Genomic DNA, 14,356 nt, shown 5'->3' on the forward strand with positions numbered 1-14,356 from the left:
CCCTCATTGCAATATTTTTGAGAGATTACAATTAAAAGCACACACTTATACAGTCTTTGCTTTTAATTGTAATATTTTAAACAGAACCAAAGGGAAAAAAGTTGCATTCCGTTCTTAAACTAAATTTCAATAAAGCAGTTTTATAAATAAATAACAGCATTTAATATAACAGATAAAAAAAAACTTAAAAAAAAGTAGTGGTAAATTCATCCATTATGTACAATTTTCTGGAACACATTGATTTTATAGTATAATACTAATTAGGATTAGAAACAGGAGATGGTAGCAGTTGCCTGCCATATTCTTAGCACCTTCCACCTAATATGCTGGTGTAGTGTGCTCATTTACTGCAATTATGAAAGGTAAGAGACTGGGGCAACCTACACTCATTTCAAAAAAAAAAAAATAAAAAAATAAATAAATAAAAATAAAAAAATCAGGATAGAGCTGTCCATTCTCTTTGGTGAATGAAAAGGTATTAGATTTATTTTATTAATTTATATATATATATAAAATTTTGTTTTAGCAAAATTTATTATTTTCTTTATCAAAATGTATTATTTGCTTTATCAGAATTTAAAATTTTAAATGATAGTTGTTTTTTTTTCCTGTTACTTTTTATGTCGTCACCAATTTATAATTGTATTATATATACTGTCCCAATGGTTACAGGATATTCCTCCATTTACAAAAAAAAAATTGATCTGGCTAAACAAATGCAATGTTCCAGTGACATCTATGAAAGAGTTCAGTGGATCTTATAGAAGTCATATGATCTTGCATACGAACAATACGAAAAACCTACTACTGTGGTTCGCGTGTGTTAAATTTAGATACGAACAATGAGTACATAAAAAGAGATAACATGTCATGATGGGGGGGGAATTCAGCAGGTTAGTTGAATGATAATCAGATGTCATTTGAGGAAAATTTGTATACATTCAGCAAGATCCTAAGATATCACCAGGCTGTACTGAAATACTGACTGACAAGGACCAATGTTTTTTGCTTGCTACCTCATGTTACTGCCATATCCTAAAATAGAGATGCAAGTAGCCATAAGTAATTTGATAATTGTTCCAGTGACACAGAGAGACATGTGAGATGAATTTTCATTGAAGTGCTACAGACCACGTGATTTTGTTAATAAATGTGTTAAATAACTATCAATTGACAGACCAAAGCACAAAGAATTTGCACAGAAATGTTTTGGTATGGAAGATGCCTGATGAATGTGTGTGTGTGTGTGTGTGTGTGTGTGTGTGTGTGTGTGTGTGTGTGTGTGTGTGTGTGCCTATAATTTGTAGCCTTAGTCTTATTCCCCCCCCCCCCCCTTTGTGAAGTGGAACAATTTTCCCCACCTTCCATGCCTTTGGGACTTGCCCTGCTGTGAGACTTGTGATAAATAGCTGTGTAAAAGGTGCCATTAATTCCATAGAGCATTCCTTCAAGATACATGGTGATATACTATCAAATCCTATCCTTATTAACATCAAGTTTACTTAATTCCTCATATACTTCCTGTTTTATTCACCATCAGTCCCTCGCCATATCCTCTAAACTCCAGTCTCTCCTGGTGTTGCTATCACTAAGATGAAATACACTGATAAACTGATCATCGAATTCAACTACAGTGGTACCTCGACTTACGAACGTTTCAAGATATGAACTTTTTTCATATCCCATTTTGACCTCTAGATACGAACCTAGACTTGAGATACGAACCGCGATGCTTTTCTTTTCAAATGAACTAAAGCCTGTTTTACATTATACTTTTTTTAAACTTTTTTATGCACGTTTAGCTGAGCATGCACTGAACCGTCTCTAGTGTAACGATTGTTGTTACTACATTGTATTTATCTGAATCTGTTACTACATTGTATTTATCTGAAATACGACAAACGCTGCACATATTTGCTTTTTTGTGTATCTATTTCGCCATTTGTGTAAACAAACAATACACTTCATGAAGATTTTTTTAGGTTTGTATTTATTATGTGTACTGTATGTATTTCTTTTTATGAGTGATGTGTTTTATTGTAGCTTCACATTTATTTTCTGAATAATCTATCAGATAAGCATCATTTCACTGATCAGCATATTATTTTCAACATGGGGCCAAAGAAAACTAAGAAAGAAGAGAAGAAGAAAATCACAATAGAAATTAAGAAAGAGATTGTGGGAAAATATGAGAAAGGAGTCAGGCAAAGTGATCTGTACAAGCAATATAACTTGTCCAAATCCACCACAGCTACACATGTCAAGAAAGCAGAATTTTATAAGGAACTGGATGTGACCAAAGGGAGTATCTATCATGTCATCTCGAAGAAATAAAGTTATGGAAGAAATGTAAACTTTACTACTCGTCTGGATTAATGAAATGCAACTGAAAGGAGATAGCATATCTCAAAACATAATCTGTTTACAAGCTCAAACTATTTACAAAGATCTTTCGCAGAACTTGCCATCCACTAGCAGTAGTAAAGACATCGGCAAAGAGTTTAAAACTAGCAAAGGATGTTTTGAGAAATTCAAGAATAGAACTGGTATCCATAGTGTTGTTAGATATGGAGAAGGTGCTAGTGCTGATAAAGAAGATGTCGAAAGGTTCATGAGGAAATTTCAGAAACTGATGGAGTCAGAAGGTTATAGACCAGAACAAGTTTTCAATTGCGATGAAACTGGGCTTTTCTGGAAGAAAATGCCTAAGAGAACATTCATCACTAAGGAGGAAATGGCATTGCCAGGACACAAGCCAATGAAAGACAGACTAACTTTGCTTTTTTGTGCCAATGCCAGTGGTGACCTGAAGATAAAACCTCTGTTGGTTTTACCACTCTGAAAATCCTAGAATCTTTAAAAAGAAGAAAGTTAACAGGCACAAACTCAGCATTATGTGGAGAGGTAACAGCAGAGTCTGGGTAACCAGGCAATTCTTCTGTGAGTGGATGACAGAGGTCTTTGTTCCCACAGTGAAACGGTATCTACAAGAAAAGGGTCTGCCTGAGAAGGTTCTTATAATGGACAATGCTCCAGCACATCCACCACAGTTGGAAGAAGATTTGGATGAAGAGTTTAATTTCATCAAAATTAAGTTCTGGCCTCCTAATACCACACCACTCCTACAACCAATGGATCAACACGTTATTCCAAAGATGTTTCGAAGTTATCACCAACACAGAATTAACCCTCAGGGAATTCTGGAAGAATCACTTCAATATTCTTCATTGTTTGCATCTTATTAGTCAGACATGAGACGATGTTTCTGTGAGAATTCTAAAATCAGCCTGGCAAAAGTTATGGCCCGACTGTGTCTGAGGAACTGCATTAGAAGGACCTGAAAGTGAAATTGACATTGTAGATACAGTTATTTCCCTGGGCAAGATCATGCATTTGGAAGTTAATGAAGCAGATGTAGAGGAGCTGGTAGAGGAGCACAATGTTTGAGCTGACCACTGAATAGCTACAGGAGTTAGGAAGACAGCAGGAAAAAGAAAGGGATGAGGAGGAAAAGTAAATGTCTTCAGAGGAAAAGTAAATGTCTTCAGAGGCTGAAGAAGACAGCAACAAAAAGATAGCAATTCCAACAAGTGACGTAAAAAAAAATCTTGCAGCACTGGGATGAATTGCAAGAATTGGTTAACAAGTGGCATCCAAATCAAGGTGTTATTTCTAGTGCCACCAATATCTTCAATGACAATGTCATTAATCACTTTAGAAGAGTGTTAAGGAAATGACCAATTCAGTCAACATTGGATAGGTTTTTTAAACCTCACTCACCTAAGAGACAAAAAGAAGCAACTGATGACAACAATTCAAAAACTCCTGAACTACAAAACCAGCCAGAAGAAAATTGATTTTTTTTACAATTTAATGGAAGATGAATTTCATACTAATCACGTGAAACCAAACATTTCATAAATAAAAATTAATATGTAATGGTATACACAATGCATATTTATAGTATAAAAATGCTCTTTCTCATTTTTTCTCTCTCTCCTCCATTTCTTTGCATTTTCTTAATTTAGTTTAGAATAATTCTTTTATTTTTTTATTTTTTATTTAAATTTTTGAATCTAGGAACGGATTAATTGATTTCCCATAAGATATAATGGAAAATTGGGTTTCGAGATACATACTTTCCAAGATACGAATTGCGGTCAGATACGAATTAAGTTCATGAGTCGAGGTACCACTGTATATCTGCTGCATTAGTTACCAATCTGCCAGTATTATCAACTAACATCATCTTCTCATAGTCATTTTCCCTTCAAATTGACACATGTCAAAAGAACTCACCAGGAGTTTTCTTAGTTTGATTAGCTAATTTCTTCTCATACTGCACTTTTACTGCCTGTACCAACCGAATTACCTTCCTGTCTTGATCTTTGTATTCCTCATGCAACTGATCATTACCGACATTCATCTTGTGTTGCCTCCACAGTGCCTTCTTCTAGATTTCATGCTTAATCCCTTCATTCATCCATTTTACTCCTACCTTGTTTAGCCATTTCACCTTTGGAATACACTCACATATTGCTGCTGTTAAATAGCTCTTGATCAATGCCTGCACAGCATCTATATCCTTCCCACTCAACTCATCTTTCCATGCTGTAGCACCCAATTGTCTTCTAAGTTCCTCATAATCACCAGCTTTCCACATATATCCATTCTTCATAGAAGTTCTCATGTAACTGGCTGCCATCCAAGTGATCACTTCAGGGTCACTCTCTCCAACCAGGGGGGAGATTAGACACTCCATTCACAATCACATCCTTTGATGATATAACCAGATCTAAGACTCTTGGAGACCCAAAGTGGCAAAAAACACGTTTAGTCTATAGGACTGCTCTAGTTGCTGCCCCCCCCCCCAGTTGTTGTCAGAACCCAGACTTAACCTGTCAGTAATGAGTCAAGAGACTTCCTGGTTGGCAGGTGCATAATCCTGCTGCCACATACTAAACCAGGTCATGGCTGGAGTATTGGTATGTGGGAAGCACTGTTAAGGTTATATTATGGAAGAATAAATAATGAAACATATAACAATGACAGTATTGCTATGAGTAAACCTTCCTCAAAAACCAGTTTAAACAAATAAGCAAAAACAAAAGAAAATGCACAAAACAAACCAGAACACCTACAAAAAGCACACTTTTATATTCACTTCACCAACATCCTTGGCATAAATGCTAACATTAATGACATCCATCATTTCTTACAGGTATCTAGATATCTGTAAGTAATGATGGATGTCATTTATGGTTCATTTGGTGGCAATGGTGGCAACTGTTTCTTTGTGAAATTTGATATTGCCCATAAGAGAATGACTAATTTAGAATCCTCCCGTTTTTGACTTCCTCTAGTTCAGGATTGCTATGTCCATTCAGCAACATTCATCACTGTATTTACTGCTCTCAACATTTTGAAACCACTCTGACCTGTTTACTTTCCAGCCTATGAAGCTTGACCTTCTGCAATCCAGTTATCCAAAGAGTGAAGTCATCTTGCTAAGTGACTTTAATGTCCACAATACCACACTAAGTAGTTCCTCATTTCAAATACCACTGACCAAGGTGAATGTGATGCAGAAGTTTCTGCTATAAGTAATGTCCTAATAAAAATCATACATCTATCTACCTGAATTCTATATAACACTCTCCACTCTCCCTTGATCGTTTTTTTTTTTTTTTTTTTTTTAAAACTGGCAATCCTTCCAGATACACTGTAGAGGTCATCTTTCCACTCAATAACTCAGATCATAATTTGACACAAGTTTCTTCTCACATAGTGTCCTCCCAACAGCCACTTCCAGTTGCATACCTTTTGACACTGCAAATGTGCCAAATGGGACTACCTCCAGAACTTTGACCTTTCTTTTACTGTGACTATTGTAGCCACTCTTTTCACCCAAACATCTGTTCTCAGTGAGTCACTGAAATTATCCTCACTGGTATGAAGGCCATCATCCCCAATTCCAGTGTGAACAAAATTTCTTGTTCACACTGCAAGCCCTGGTTCAACAGAAGATGTGCCAAAGCAGTTGAAGAAAAAACTTCTTTTTCCACACTTGCTTGGTCTGTTTCACTGTTCTTTCATGTTTATCCATTTTATCAACATCCTTATCATTAAATTCAAATTCCTCATATGTAATCCTCAGGGGGCCCATTTAGGATACTATGATAGTACATGATTATGTTTCCATTATTACCAACAGCCAGTACAACATCGGCCTCAGCCTAGTTCATCAAATAATGTATCTAGACGGAAACAAAGGAAGAGGGCTTATGCAGTAATGCAAGCCCTCTACAAGAAGAATAGAGGGAGGTGCACCAAAACCATCCTTCATGGCACCTTCCTTCCTTCTTTTGAAGAATAGCATGAGGACTTCATAGAGTTTTGAAACACAGTGTTCTTTACTCCACCTCATCATCTTCCAGATCAAGATCAACCCCAGGTGCTTTGGTCCATTCCTATGTCATCAATATTTCATCCAGTGTCTACAGAAGAAATTAAAGCAGCTCTCCCATCTAGCTCATCTGCCTCTGGACCTGATGGATTCCCAGCATCTAGGCTATGGAATGTTCATTTGCAGATATTGCAAGATCTACTTGATACCTGTTGTTCTGAAGGATAAGAACAATCCCTCCATATCTTTACAATTTCAGACTACATTTATTCCTAAGGCAACAGCCACTAGAGCTACAGACCAATTACAGTTTCCCCAGTGATTCTCCATTTGTTCCATAAAGTTTTAGTTAAGAGACTGCAACAACATATTAAGCATGACTTCCATCAAAAGAGCCTTTATCCCTTTGGATGGCTGTGCCGAAAACATATATGTCCTTTCTGATTCCTGATGCTGCCTTAGGCCTCTCTATATGGTGTCCCTGGACCTCCAAAAGGCCATTGATAGCATATCCAATCCCTATTCTTAGATTAGAGCACTATCTATTGCTGGATGTCCAGACCGCCTTTCTTTCATATATATTGACACTTTACTCTGGTACTGGTAGCTCCCTTTCTATCACTACAGGATCCTGTGTGACCTCTATTCCTGCTGTTCGGGGAGTTTTCCAGGGTGATCCTCTAGCCTCTCTTTTCTTTAATTGCATTGCATCATTGATGAGTTTTTTGCTCTCTTCCTAATCATATTGGCTACTCTTTGGTGTACACTCTTTTAATGCAATGGCCTTTGCCGATGCCCTCATTCTCATGGCCTCTACTAAAGCAGGCCTGCAGGAACTCCTCAACCAGGCAGTTGATGTCTTTCATGTTAGAAGCCTTAATATTAATGTAGAGAAGTCCTGTTCTTTAGACCTTGTCCCTTCAGGCCATGACAAGAAGTTTAAGGTTGAGAACATTGAGTTTTCCCTGCACAATAGGTCATTACATTCTTTGACTATCTTGGTTATCTTCTTCACTCCAAAAGGAAGGTCTCTTCAGCCTTGGTTGCTGGGCTTACTCTTTTAAGGAAAGCTCCTCTTAAGCCACAGCAGAGGCTCTTTATTCTGTCTAACTATTTACATCTGAGATATTACCACAATTTGGTGCTTGGAAGAATGTATGTTTCGGTGCTACCAAACGGATAAGGCAGTTTGCTCTGCGGTGAGATTTTGGCTCCACCTACCTCCTGACATTCCAGTGGCATATTTTCATACTAGAGTGAAGGATGGAGGTCTTGCTATTTCACAACTGTGTTTCATCTGGTTAGCAAACCTTGAAGCTTCCTCCTCATCCATCTGCAGGGAGGCTTTCCATAGTTCTATTATTCAAGATGATTACAGATGCACTAGGGGGTTGGACCCAACACCAGGGCTCTCAGATAGTGACAGCATTAGCAGAGCATAAGAGATGGGCATCTCTACTTCACAGCTTTGTCGATGGTACTTCTCTTTGTGAATCTTACAAGGTATCCCCTCAACATCAGTGGATTAGGGATGGTACCAGGATTACTACCAGGATATGAGTAAGCAGACCTTACTAGGACTAGAATTAATGCCCTGCCCATGAGGGCCCATACGGCTAGATGGGGTAGACATGATATTAACTGTATAGTTGGCTGCCGCAACAGTGAAACTCTATATCACATCTCTCAGTGTTGTTTTAGAACACATGGAATCAGTGTACAAAGGCATGATACCGTGGTCTCCATATTAAATAACCGTTTAAGAAATAAAGGTTGGGAGACAATGGTAGAATGTCACTTCCATACAGAGGTATGCATAAGGAAACCAGATTTGATAATAAATAAAGAAAAAGAAATATGGGTTATTGATGCCCAGGTAGTGGGTACTAGGTCTCCACTCACCTCTGCCATCTTAACAAGGTGCAATACTACAAGCAGAACCAAGCCCTTGTAAGACTAATACAAGGGGAAATGCCTCACTTTACCAGTGCTACTATTTCTTTTTGTGGGGTTTGGTGCTCTGCTAGTTATAAAAACCTCTCTTTATTAGAACTGTCATATGGAGACTTTAAAATTCTGTCTCTGCATGCTCTGCAGGGCACACTGGTGGCTTGGTGCTGCCATCAGCGTATGACCATTAGGATGCCTAGTGCCAGAATCTGCTGATCTCTTGTAAAAGCTTTGGCCTAGTAAGATTTGTAAATGTAGTACTGCACTCTCAGTATGAAGTTTAATAAATAAATAAATAAATTTCCATTATTACCAACCTTTTTTTCAACAGTTTTGCTCTTCCAAATTAATCTATTATTTGTTTTATTTTACTACTGTCCAATTGTATATTTCAGTCTTCAAAGGCACTTCTAACTGCTTCACTTCAGTTAGATCTTAGTCTTCCTCTGATTTTTTTCCCCCACCATCATTATCAACAGTTACTTAAAAGAAAGGTCAGGCCAAGTGTTTCAAAGCTCTCCATTTTTTCCTTTCCCTGTCCCATATTCTTTCAACACATGAACACTGTTCCAGCTTAAGTTTCTTTTTATCTTGTCTTATCTGGTCTCTCCACTTTTTCTGTGGTCTTTTGCTTAGCCCTTTTTCCTTCAATTTTCATTACATACATTCTTCATGGTATTCTGTTTAAATTCATTCATTATATGACCAAACATATTATTATATATGTGCTGGCCTGGTTGGCTGAGTGTTTATCATATCCACTCTCCAACCAGCAGGCTGTGGGTTTGAATCCTGACATGGGTAATGTTTTGTCATTCTTTTTTCTTTTTAGCTGGCAGACAAATTTCACCTCCTGGTATAAGATCACTGCCATGCTTATTAGAGGCCTGAAGTGGCTTGAATAAATGATATAATCACGTAATCACAAGAAAGATATTTATTTAACCAAATATTTCGGTCTGGAAATAGCAGACCATCGTCGGTGGTATTACAAGAACAGTTTAAAAAAAAAAATATATACAAGCTAGAATACTAACAATAGATCGTTGAAATTAGAACATGCCGCGTGATGTTATATCACTAAGTATGAAACGAAATATTTTGAAGTAGAAACATGATTGAATTTGCTATAAAAAAAAAAAAAAAAAAAAAAAAAAAAAAAAAAAAAATTAATGAGTAATCTTGATTAGGCTTTCCCAGATTTTTGATATAGATATGCAGTCATTACGATTCAGGTTGGGATGATGGAGCAAGGCCTCCACGCTTTCCTTGAACAAACGTTCGAACCTATAACGGGATCTATGTAAGAGGCGAGTTTTGGACCAAAGGATGCTGTGGTCAGTTTCAATCCCGTGTTGAGCCAAACCAGACTTTTCAGGTTTATTGTGAAGAATGGATGATTGATGTTCTTGGATTCTTTTTTCAAGAGAACGTCCAGTCTGTCCAAAGTAAGAGAGATCACAGTTGCAAGGAATTTGATAAACTCCAGGAAGAGATAAAGTTGAGCGTTTGTCTTTAGGAGAAGGAAAATGAGAAGACAATTTGTTAATAGGAGAATACGTAGCTGTTAAATCATATTTCTTCAAAATTCTTGCGATAGGTTCTGAAATACCGGAGTGTTTATCATATCCACTCTCCAACCAGCAGGCTGTGGGTTTGAATCCTGACATGGGTAATGTTTTGTAATGTTCTTAACAGCTACGTATTCTCCTATTAACAAATTGTCTTCTCATTTTCCTTCTCCTAAAGACAAACGCTCAACTTTATCTCTTCCTGGAGTTTATCAAATTCCTTGCAACTGTGATCTCTCTTACTTTGGACAGACTGGACGTTCTCTTGAAAAAAGAATCCAAGAACATCAATCATCCATTCTTCACAATAAACCTGAAAAGTCTGGTTTGGCTCAACACGGGATTGAAACTGACCACAGCATCCTTTGGTCCAAAACTCGCCTCTTACATAGATCCCGTTATAGGTTCGAACGTTTGTTCAAGGAAAGCGTGGAGGCCTTGCTCCATCATCCCAACCTGAATCGTAATGACTGCATATCTATATCAAAAATCTGGGAAAGCCTAATCAAGATTACTCATTAATTTTTTTTTTATTTTTTTTTTTTTTTTTTTTTTTTTTTTTATAGCAAATTCAATCATGTTTCTACTTCAAAATATTTCGTTTCATACTTAGTGATATAACATCACGCGGCATGTTCTAATTTCAACGATCTATTGTTAGTATTCTAGCTTGTATATATTTTTTTTTAAACTGTTCTTGTAATACCACCGACGATGGTCTGCTAATTCCAGACCGAAATATTTGGTTAAATAAATATCTTTCTTGTGATTACGTGATTATATCATTCAGTCTTATGTCGCAAGTATCCTTAAAACAACAAATGGCTTGAATAAGTTCCATATTTGGTCTCTAGAGGAGGGTTTATGGACCAGGTAAAAAAATAAGTAAGAAATACAAACAGAATGATAAAAATTACTAAAACATACAAAAAAAAATCTTAGCACACCCACAGTTCTAACGTGTTATAGATTTACAACTGTTTATGGGTGGGAGTCGCATAAAAACATTTTAAGTAGGTATAAAGCAGCATCAAAAGCATCTATTCTAGTCCCAGAACATTCCGAATATCTATTCCTTATTCTTTTTTCAGCATTGTCTGCTCTGTTCTGCTGCATAAGAGAAAATGGCCAAAAAGCCTACACTTCAGTAGGAAACTCATTGTCCCAAAAAATACTGTTAAAAAGGCTTTGGCTCAGTGAAATCCTCCTTACTATCTCCTGAATTAAACCTCCATCAATAGAAAGTACACTTCCGAAATATCTGAAAGTTTCATTATTATTACTTAACACCTCCAGTGAGTTCAAAGACTCATCGAGGGAGGGTACCCACTTTACAACTCTCCGTCTCCACCACTCCACCAACTGCAACTTCATCATCTACACCAACGGCATCTACTGCCAACCACCACCATTAGTATTTTCACAGACGATCACAAACACTCATTCCCACAGCGAGATTCAAACCCACAGCCTTTTTGCTGGAAAGCGGATATGCTAACCACTCGGCCAACCAGGCCAGCATTATTATTATTATTATTATTACACCTCCAGGGAGCCCAAAGACTCATCAAGGGAGGGCACCTGCTCTACAGCTCCGTCTCCACCACTCCACTAACCACAACTAACTTCATCATCTACACCAACGGCATCTACTGCCAACCACCACCACTAGTATTTTCACAGACAATCACAAACATCCATGCCCATGGCGGGATTCGAACCTGCAGTCTTTTGGCTGTAGAGCAAATATGCTAACCACTCGGCCAACCAGGCCATTGAAATCTAACACTGAACTTATAAAATCTAACACTGTTAACTTGTATATTTTCTCTATGATTTAGAACCATGTTCTCATGATCTTCTTGCTATTAATATATAACTCATAGTTCTGTATTGCATTGTTCTTTTTGTTTTTTCTGTAGCTTTCTTTTTAAATGAGCCCATATCATCTGCAGACATAGCTGTTTCTCTTTCTGGTCATTAGCCATGACAAACCAGAGTAGTCAGTGTGTTCCAAACACTGACTACTCTGGATGTCAGTAAAGCTGTGGGACTGGATGGTATTTCACCACAAGTTTTGAGAGAATGTGCTAAAGAACTGACAGCTCCTTTGACCTCACTTTTCAATGAAAGTCTGGTGATGGGAAAGGTGCCCAGGGAATGGAAGGAAGGTAAGATAGTGCCATTACATAAGAGCAGTAGTAAACTGGAAGTGTCTAATTATAGGCCAGTTTCTGTGTCATCAGTAGTTGTTAAGATCTTGGAGAAATTAGTGAGGGACCATATACAGCATTGGGCAGATAAGAGTAATGTTATCTGTGAGAGTCAACATGGATTTGTTAAGGGGTGCTCTTGCTTTAGTAATATGCTAGCCTCTTATAATAATAATAAATTACAAGAGCAGTTGATGAGGGGAAAGGCATATACTGTCATTTTCTTGGATTTAGTGAAGGCATTTGACAGTGTGCCACATGATAAGCTGATATTTAAGTTGCAGCACATGGATTTCAGGTTGGTCAACTGGATTCAGAATAGGCTGTCTGATAGGTATCAGAGAATTTTGTATGGTGGGGCAGTTTCAAGGAGGCAGAAGGTTACAAGTGGAGTCCCACAGGGCTCAGTACTGGGACCTATATTGTTTAACCTTTATATCAATGACATTGCCAGTGGATTGCAAGGGGATATTCAGTTGTTTGCAGATGATGCAAAGCTGGGAAGGATTATTAGTAATAGTGCAGATGTGGCAGCCCTGCAAGAGGATTTGAATAAGCTAGATAGATGGGCAAATGAATAGGAGATGTCAGTTTAATGCAGCAAAATGTAAGGTCTTGAGGTTTGGGAAACATCGATGGGATGCTGCATACTCTATGGGAGGAGTTATACTGGAGGAAGTAGGGGAGACAAGAGATCTGGGGGTGATGATTGATAGAAACCTGAAGTTTAGGGGACATATTGCAAAGGTGGTGAAGGTAACACAGAGGATTGCTGCAATTATGAGAAGGACACTGACCTGCAGAGATAAAAAGGGTTATCATTTCATTGTATAAGTCTCTGATCAGACTACACTTAGACTATTGTTCTCAAATTTGGTCTCCAGGATTTGAAGGAGATAAATTAACTGTGGAAAGGGTACAAAAGCGGATAACAAAGACAGTTTCAGGAGTGTACAATATTAGTTATGAGGATTGGCTGAGGGAATGTGGACTGCAGAGTTTGGTGAATAGAAGAATGAGAGGTGATATTATTGAGACTTTTTAACTGTTGAGAGGTGGTTACAGTATTGACGCCGCAGAGATTTTTCGCTTGGTTGAACAGTGGAAGGAGTAATGACAATGGGCCATCCCTGGAAGTTACAAAAGGAAGCTGTAAGCAAGAGGGTGATTAGTTGTTTCTTTGCATAGAGGGTTGAACCATGGAATGCATCGGCTGATAGAGTGGTGAAAGTAAAAATAGCCATGAGTTCAAGGAGTGGTATGATAGACTTTGTGTTTCCTAGGAGGGACCTCCCACAATGAGTCTTGATAGACTGGTATTTCATAGGAAGGACCTCCTGCGATGTCTTTTGACTCCATGAAGGCCTGAATAATAATAATAATAATAATAATGATAACATATTGCTGCTTGCAGTGACCATTAACTGCAGTGAATAACCATTAATGTAAAAATGTACTGTGTGAAATGTAACTCAGCTTGTCCTTGTATATTTGTATATACTCCAGATGATGACCTTAATATGAAGGTCAAAAAGTCGGGAAATTAAGAGTTATTCATAACATGGTTATAAAGTCCATTATTTATAAAATGAATGCTGATCATCATGCAACACTAAAAGAAAGGAACGTGCAGGATATATTTTGCATGAAGAATTGCAAAGGAAAAAGCTTTGCACAAGATGGGTGCTGCGGCTTGCTCACAGGAGATCAAAAATGCACTCGCATGAAAATCTCTGAACAGTGCTTGGAATGTTTTAACAGGAATAAAACTGATTTTGTGCATCGATTTATTAATATAGATGAGACTTGAATTCACTATTACATACCAGAATCTAAACAGCAGTCAAAACAGTAGACAGAAGCCGGCTGTTCAGTGCCAAAGAAGACAAAGTCTGTTCCATCAGTAGGAATGGTCATGGCATCGGTGTTTTGGGATGCTAAAGGCATTTTGTTTATTAATTATCTTGAAAAGGGTAAAACAATAACTGAGGAATATTATTCCAATCCTTTAACCAGACTAGATGAAAAAATTCATGAGAAAAGACCAGGTTTGCAGAATAAAAAATCATCTTTCATCAGGACAATGCACCTGCCCACAAAGGAGTTTTGGCAATGGGAAAATTAAGGAATCTGCACTATGAATTGTTGGAACATCCACCCTATTCCCCAGATTTGGCTCCCTCTGACCTCTATCTCTTCCTAAATCTAAAACTCTT

General features: G+C 37.6%; 1 protein-coding gene across 1 annotated transcript in view; it reads right to left on the bottom strand.

Moving 5' to 3' along the window:
* Positions 1–14,356, bottom strand: part of LOC150098179 (sodium channel protein para-like) — a 1,334,265-nt gene that overhangs the window by 20,658 nt on the left and 1,299,251 nt on the right. The window lies entirely within an intron of this gene.

This window comes from Typopeltis vanoorti, chromosome 16 (genome assembly GCF_054136105.1).
Source record: "Typopeltis vanoorti isolate ZY-2024b chromosome 16, IOZ_Tvanoo_1.0, whole genome shotgun sequence".
NCBI classification, from domain to species: Eukaryota; Metazoa; Arthropoda; class Arachnida; order Uropygi; family Thelyphonidae; genus Typopeltis; species Typopeltis vanoorti.